This window comes from Amblyomma maculatum, chromosome 2 (genome assembly GCF_055883805.1).
Source record: "Amblyomma maculatum isolate TAMU_Amacu chromosome 2, ASM5588380v1, whole genome shotgun sequence".
Lineage (NCBI taxonomy): Eukaryota > Metazoa > Arthropoda > Arachnida > Ixodida > Ixodidae > Amblyomma > Amblyomma maculatum.
The window spans coordinates 129,737,166-129,746,044 of record NC_139345.1 but is presented as its reverse complement, the minus strand read 5'-3'; positions in this window follow the sequence as shown (position 1 = coordinate 129,746,044).

Sequence of the window (8,879 nt, the reverse complement as noted above, 5' to 3'; positions counted from 1 at the left end):
TGTTGCGTATGGGAGAATTTGGTCCCATGTTTTGTGCTCGACATCAACAGATATGGAAAGCATGTCGGTCAAGGTCCTGTTGAGGCGTTCCACCAAGCCATTTTTCTGTGGGTGGTAGGCTGTTGTACGTCTATGGCTGGTGTGCGCGAGCTTCTGTACAGCCTCAGCGAAGTGAGCCGTAAATGCAGCTCCACGGTCGGTAACGATAGCTGCAGGAGCGCCATGACGCAGGACTATGTCGTGGACAAAGAGTTTGGTGACTTCAGCAGAAGTGAGGCAATAACCTCACATTTTCTCACACTGTCTCACACAATTCACATTAGAAATCACATACAAGTCTGATATAATTGCGTAAGATCTCATGGTTTCTTGTACATTAAATAAATTATGGAAGATATTTTATGATAATGATGTGCACTGTATGAGAGTCTATGTGATTTGATGAGATTGAGTGAGGTTATTGCCCCGTAGAACTTTTCGTTTTTCAGCAGGGTACCACTTGAAAGTGGCGTAGTTTCAGCGTACCGAGTCAAGTAATTTGTCGCGGCCACAGTCCATCGTTTTCCAGTGGACGACTTCGGAAAAGGGCAGAGGAGGTCTGTGCCAGTTTACTAAAGAGGGGTATTTGGGGGTGCTACAGGCTGCAGAAAGCCAGCTGGTCTCAGAGGAGGAGATTTGCGCCGTTGGCATTCACGGCATGCGGCTACGTATTTACGCACTGGTGGTAGTAAATTTTTCTAGTAAAACTTCAGCCGAATCTTTGCCACTGTGCGACTGACCCCCAAGTGGCCAGCGGATGGTTCATCATGACAAGCGCTCAAGAGTTCGGGCCATGACTGGGATGGCACATCAAGCAGAAACGTCTCCCTGGTGCTGTCAAAGTTGCGCTTGTAGAGCACTCCAAGCCGCAGAGTGAAGAACCGTAGCCCACGACGAAACAAACGGGGTACACTAGCATTAACACCCTCCAGATACTCAATGAGTGGCGATAACTCAGCGTCGGTCCGTTGAAACTGCGCCATACGGGAGATGCTAACGGCACAAAGGATAGGGCAATCTTCGGTGATGTCTTGCGTAGCCGGTTCCACGGGTTCTCGTGATAAGAAGTCTGCGGCTTGGTGCTGCCGGCCCGACTTATAGACGACTGTCATTGTCATACTCCTGTATAACCGAAGGCTACACCTGGCCAGCCGCCCAGAAGGATCCTTAATGCTGGATAGCCAGCACAGCGAGTGAAGATCACTGACAACACGAAACGGCCGGTCGCCCGTAGATGTACGGTCGGAACTTACTCAGAGCTCAGATGACGATAAGACACTCTTTTTCTGTCGTCGAATAGTTACTTTCCGGACGGGAAAGTGTACGGCTCGCGTAGGCGATTATTCGTTCTGCACCATCTTGCCACTGTATGAGGATCGCTCCGAGGCCGACATTGCTGGTGTCGGTGTGGATATTTGTGTCTGCATTGTCTTCAAAATCAACTAGTATCGGTGGACTTTGAAGGCGGCGACGGAGTTCCTTGAAGGCTTTGTCTTGGGCACTCCCCCATAAATGGGGTGTATCATATCGAGTCAAGGCTGTCAATGGCTCTGTTAGGCAAGAAAAATCTTTAACAAAGCTGCGGTAATAGGAGCAGAGGCCCAGAAAACGACGGAGGGCCTTCTTGTCTGTTGGGCGGGGCGAACTGGAGACGGCGGATGTCTGGTCGGGATCTGGGAGAACATCTTGTGCGCTGACCACATGTCCCAAGAAACGGAGGTCCTCGAAGGCGAAAGGACATTTCTCTGGTTTGATAGTTAATTGAGCAGACTGGAGAGCTTGAAGGACAACGTACAATCGCTGCAAGTGTTGTTCGAAACTAGGCGAAAAGATGACCACGTCGTCCAGGAACACAAGGCATAACTGCCACATCAGACCAGCTAAAACAGTGTCCATCATGCGTTGAAACGTGGCCGGCGCAGAGCAGAGCCCAAACAGAAGCACCTTAAATTCGTACAGACAGTCGGGCGTCACTGAAGCTGTTTTCTCGTGGTCTCGCTCGTCCACGTCGATCTGCCAATATCCGCTTTTCAGATCTAAGGAAGAAAATAACCTGGCGTTTAGGAGTCGGTCAAGGGCATCATCGATCCTGGATAGTGGGTATACGTCCTTTTTAGTAACATGATTCAGTTTCCTATAATCAACGCAGAATCGGAACGTGTTGTCTTTCTTTTTTACCAGGACAACCAGCGACGCCCACGGACTTGTTGACGGCTGTATAACATCGTCTGCAAGCATTTCATCGACTTGCGTTTTAATAGCCTCCCACTCTTTAGGCGAAACAAGGTATGGACGCTGACAAACTGGTGGCGTGGCTGAATCGATGGCGATGCGATGCTTGGCTATCGGCGTACGTCCGACCTTGGAGCTCGTCGCGAAGCAATCTTTAAAATCAAGTAGCAGGGAGGACAGAAGGTTCTTCTGATGAGGTGACAAACCCGGGCTGATTTTAACCTTCTGAAGGGCGTTGCGTGCTGTGACATCGTCGTGAAGATTTATTTTCACGGGGCACAGATTCGGCAACCCATCTACATCGTGGAGGAAGGCGACAGCCGTTCTTTTCGCGAGGTGTTGAATTTAATTGGTGAAATTGTGAACTATATTTGTAGCACATTAGCCCAATTTGGATGGGTGCACAGCCTATTTAATGGCACGTGCATTCGAGCAACCGGCGATAGCAAGCATGACAGCGATATGTTGGGACCCGTTGGCTGATAATATTGGTGATGTACACAGGATCAGAACAAGCCGTATTCAGGATTACCTGGTCTGCCTCGAGAGCTCGGTGGAATTAATGAAACAACGTTTACATGTGTCAATGTGTAGACTACAACTTCTGACGCTTCTGAGGGGCTGCAATAAGAACACAATATGGCAACATTTTTTATGACCCTGTGAAAGCTCGGGAATCATATATGCGGGGTCCTTGTTTTTAGGATCGATAGGAGAGATACGAGCAAGGCGCTGCGAAGTTGCTTCACGGGCGGATCGATATCATGTGCCATCATCAGTGACACGTGGATTCCATACGACAGGAATGAGATGGCCACGTTCTCAGAATAAGAAGAAAATCCGACAGAGCTTGGTCTCAATTTCTTTGGTAGATGCAAGTTGATGTATTTCAAGTGTAGCAGAATTACATACTTCACAGAATACTTCAGAGGCGTTTGCGCCTTGCAAACGGACAGACTGATTAGGGAGTTCCGTGACATCGTAAAGACAGATATTCGTTGGCTGGTAAAGTTCCCAACGTAGAGTAACAGGTGCAACAGCCGATAAAAGAGGAGTTTCTGAGCAAGCATAGGTTGTTTCCAGCCCGTCGGCTGTTACTGGTCTTTCTACGCACATGTCCACTCCGTGAAGGGTATTGATAATATCTATGTGTTCTACTGCAAGGGGTCATTGCTTGGCGTTATCACCCACAATATCTAGGCAGCAGTGCAAAGCCATTCATGGGTGTTGCCATGTTGATATGGGCGTGATTGCGAGACTCGTGAAAAACAAAGTAAGCTATTCCAGTTGCCAAATTCAATGCCTTAGTCCGTGAAACAGTGGCGGTCATTGTTCTTCCGGCATGTCTCACTGAGAATATTAGAGAGGTATAGCAATACCGAGCGCGTTTCGAGGCCGCTAGAAGGGTGTGGTGTAATAAGGAAGTTACGAGTCAGATTGTACTCTGGGGCATTACTAGAAGAAAGCCTTATAATGTCGGGTTTTGTCGTACACCACAGCGCCTAAGATGAGCTTGATAATAGCTGCTGCGCACGTGGGCGTAAGAGAAATGTTCCAGTTGGTCCCACGATATTTTTTAGAGAAACGCATGATCAGGTGACGCTTCTGCTTTTTTCGGTTCCCTACCAAACTTGTTGAAGGATCATTCGAGGGAGTTTCTCTCTTGGCGCTTTTCAACACAAGTTGTGTGGTTAGAGTTTTACAAGTGCGTTTCCGATAGTACACCTAACTTGGTCCTTAGCTACGTCCGATCGCCTCTTCTGTCAGCGTCGAAAGAGACCTCCTCATCGTTGTCTCGTACAGCTGCTGTCGTGCCATTGCCCATCCCGCAAATTTGCCCAAGGTAGCATATATTGAAACGACCCACGTGTGTACACTGCTGAGCGCAACGCCTGGGCTATCGTTGCGTTTGATCATCTGAAGTGGTCGGAGAAAGCGCCTGCAGCAACTACAGACGTCGCCTGGTTTGTTTTGCAGTGATTCAACGTTTGATGTACCGCAACCTGCGATCTGTCCAGTTGCACAGGTCAAGCCTTATTGATAGACATTGTAAACGTCTTGATTACGTTTAATTCCAAATCAATGCATGCTCGAAACGCTATATCTAATGTGTTTGCATTCGCACACAAATACCACTAAGATTCCCAATCAGCGATTTTCCCAATCTTTGCTTGAAGTTTGCCGTTGCATGCCTAGCCTCGTTACGAAAGCAAAATGAAACGCGACTTGTTAGCGGACATATTTTCCACTTGGAGAACTTAGCTAAATCGACTGCAATGCATAACACACCAGGAACAAGCTGTTATCAATTCAGGTCACATAGGTTTGCAGAGATGTCTTTGAGCGTCGCCTTTCTATTTATTTATTTAATATTGTAGACCTTGACCAAGCTTGATGGGCGTAATAAAATATAAATGAAAAATAATTTTTAATTGCCAAAAGGCGAACACAACGCGTGTAAAGAAAACGTAAGTATTAAAACACATCCCGACAGCATTAGTGACGTTAATATAGCAACGTTCCTGCATCGTTGAAAAGAAAGTTCAGATAGCGAACTTAGTCCCTCAATATTTATTATTTTAGAGAAAAGATTTGTTACCTTAAAAGGGAAAAAGCGAAGATATAGGGAAAAATGGACGGCCTGGCGGAACGCTTGCTCATCTCGTCGAGAGTGCGGAGCTTTTGGAATGCGGCGGTGAGGGGTAAGGGGGGAGCTGTCGCACGTAGTCGCTCGTGAGTAGCAGCTAGTGCTCGATTGGAGCTAATTAATTAACGCTGCTGTAGCGAGTTTATTAGATGTGCTTTGTTGCATGCTGATGCGATGGGTGGCATTGCCTCGGAACGATATGAAGACAATGCCTCGGCGACCGAGGAGGGCAAGCTAGCACGTGAATATTGTTTTCGGGAGTGTAGCTCCACCTAAGAGATGCTGCTAACTCAAACAAGGCGGCGAAGCACAAACGCGATGCGACTCGCCCTACATTGAGGTGTCACTTGAAAGAAGAAAAAAACTGCATTATGCTCGGAGGTTCGACTTGTAAGCGACATGGAGTTTTTGTGTTTGGCTGACTCATTGCGTGCGAAAAATGTAAAGATTACGCTTGTCCCATCGGTACCTTCTTTGTTGCCTAATCCTGCGTTATTGCCTACCGTCAACGACTTCTCTCACGCGTACTCATTCACGTATACAAACCCTTCACCCACATTCACTAGCGTCGCACTTCCAAATATACGAGAGATAACTTAAGCCTTAGTTCAAATTTTCGTCCTGTTCTTATTTTGGTGGCTGCGAAGTAGCGTCTCCATGCATACCAATCATAGCTCAAGTTGCTGGTTCACACATTCTTAAGCTTAGCGATATGACACAAGTATTTTTTTGCCATTATATTCTTACAAGCGCTTACTAAGTGCAGTCGTAAGCTATCATATGAGAAAAACCAAGCATCATAGACAAAAGGCCTACCTGCAACCAAGCCGTGCGAATATTCCTGCGTGGCCTAAGTGCAGTGTGGCTAACACTGGATCGAAGCGTGGGGCTCGCTTTAGATCTCCATCTCACTATCTATCAATTTTATTTTCAGGGCCATTCACTTACGTTTCTGGTTCGCTTCTTCATGTTTTTTGACCAATGCTGCCTTTTAACGAATGTCCTCGCGGAAAGGTTTTTCGCTAAGCGGGAGCCTAACGCAATCGTATGGATATATGTTTGCGGGTATGGTGGCCATCAAGGTCGAAAGCAAATCCTTTCTTTTAAGTTAGGATATTGCTTAACCTCCGCCTTAAGAGTAGACGTGGTAGGCCGTTTAATGGGGCCCTTCCATTCTGTAAATTAAAAAGAAACATTTAAAGTAATATTGTAAGATTAGTACACAAAAATAATACACATTTAGCGGAGTCCTTGCACTCTTTGAATGAAAAAAAAAAGGATATTTGAATGACTATTACAAGATCAGTAAACATAAAAAACACAGTCGTACGCACCCCAATGCATTTACTCCCTCTAGCACGCTTACTACCAAAAATCCTTCCTGGCTTATGCGTTGAATGCCCGCCTGGCAGCCATATACCCTTTTTTGGAACTGCAGTGTGAGAAATGTATTCAAAAATTGCTTCCTCTTTTCATAAGACAATCTAGTTAGAGGAAAATATTTGCTGATAAAGTGAGGAATGTCCTTGCTTCAGATCCTTCCCTATTCGTTGGCGTTATATTACATTTGGAGTGCTTGAAATTCCCGTGCGAGGTCAATTGATTCTGACGTCATGACCGTGTCACCGACGGCGGCGGCGGCTTTTCGACGGAACAAGTTATATACATTTTCGCGTAGAATTTCGCAATGACCATCGTAGATGCCCCATTCATGCGTGCTAAATCACAGCTAATTGCATCCACTTGTGGTTCGCAGCTCCACTCTTTGCTGGAAGGCACATTTGAAGGCCGTAAAACACAGCAGCGCTCTTTAGAGGTCTGGCCAATTGGCACTGTCTTTTTGGTCTGGGCCGCCCATAGATTTAGCGAAGCCGAGGAGTTGGAGCTTACAAGATGCAGAGCCCAGTAAGAGGCGTGTACCCGTTCTCGCGCAAATAGCTCAGTGCTCGGGACGTGGAAACTTGACATGGTCCAGCAAACGGTGTTTTGTGATGCCAACGAGCCGGCCGCGTCTCGCATGCGCTAAAACCTGTCCCACCTCCAGGGTTTTGTGCGCGATTAATAATTACACGGACTTCCCCTAAACTACACTAAAATCCAGGATTAAGTTACCATTTTCGCGATAAGTTCTATCCTAATAACTCTAGACATGCCAAGCCGCCATTATGCTTCGCGCGGGACACTGCAGGGGCAGCGATACAATCTCAGCGGGCTGCCGCAAAGGCAGCACTTCAGCCTCATTTACATACACTACAGGAATCGGAATCGCGTAAGCGGTCTATTTGGTGAACCTCACTGGATCTTTCCGCGTCGTCAGTACCGTAGCAAGCGAGCATTGTAAGCTGAATGTCGACAAGCGAACGCAACGTTGCCTTGACGCCAATCTTAACTATTTCTGAACGAATGTAATGGAAAACCGTGGACTTACCGCTTCTGGAACATCCACACATCCATGCCATCTTCCACGAAAAACAGGCCACGTGCGTAACTCGGCTTACCAGACGGCCGCTGCCCAGAGCTGATTTCTGTTACCCCGTAGCGCAGCGGGGGCTACAGCTCATTACGTGCAGTAGTCATCTGTCAAAAGCATCTGTCGCTGGAAATAATGACCCTGCCATCTGTGTAATACATTTATTTGCGATACGCATACAAGCCGGCTCCGACAATAGTAACGCGAGCACTGCGAGGGAGTAGACCGCAAGTGTTCAACACATCGAATCGCTTATTTTCGTCTAAAACAAACTGGATCGCATTGTATATATATATATATATATATATATATATATATATATATATATATATATATATATATATATATATATATGAGGCCTTGAGCTTTTCGCAGAGTACGCAGGTCTTGCCTCAGGAACCGCGGAGCTTAGTTTCCCTCGTCAGCAGGTGGCGGTCGCCGGCGCATTGGTGACAGTGACCGGCGACGCGGAGAAGGAGAACGACGGGTTGTATACGAACGCTGTTCTGTGGCATACGCAGGCGGAGAGTGGACAGAACGAAGCAGCGGTGGCGAGTAATCAGAAGACGCAGGCTCGGCCATGCGACGACGACATCGACTGGCCACATGGCCAGCGAAACCACAGCAGTAGCAAATAGGACGATTGTCCGAAGTACGCCAAGGGTTGTAATAGCGCGGAGTGGGAGGATGAAGCGGGGCCGTTTGAGGAAGCGGTGCAGGGCGTAGGACAGGCTGCATGGGTGGTGACGGCTCAGGCGGTGGCCGCGCAGCCACTGACGCGTAGGTCAAAGGGGCTGGAACAGCAGGTTGACTATACTGGACTGGTGCTTCGACGTATGTCAAAAGAGCAACAGAAGGAGCTTCAGGAAGCGTGGGGAGTGCTTCCGCAACTTGTTGACGGATGACTTGCTGCAACTTTGGCACTAAAGGAGTGGGAGCGTCAGGACGTTGGCGAACGAGGGATAGTTGACGGGCAACTTCTTCTCGAACGAACTGCTTTATTTGTGGCAGCAAGGTGGACTGGTCTGCTTCCGGTGTTAAAGCTGCAAGCGGCGCCGTGTGCGAGAGCGAAGAGCGAGTGATGTTACGGCGCTTGCGTGATTCATCAAAGTTGTGGCATGCGTTGATAACGTCGACGACGGTGGCTGGATTTTTAGCCGGAAGCATCTGGAACGCGTCATCATTAATTCCTTGCATAATGTGATCAATATTGGTGCTCTCTGACATTGAAGCGTCCACGCGCTTGCACAGGTCTACGACATCTTCAATATAGCTGGTAAAATTCTCACCAGGAAGCTGTGCACGGCCGCGCAGGCGTTGCTCAGCGCGCAACGTGCGCACTGCAGGCAGGCCGAAAATATCGGCAAAACTAGTCTTGAAAGTAGACCACGATGTGATATCGGCCTCGTGGTTGCGGAACCATAGGTTTGCAACGTCCATTAGGTAGAAAATGACGTTATTGAGTTTTTGGTTGTCGTACCAGTGGTTGTG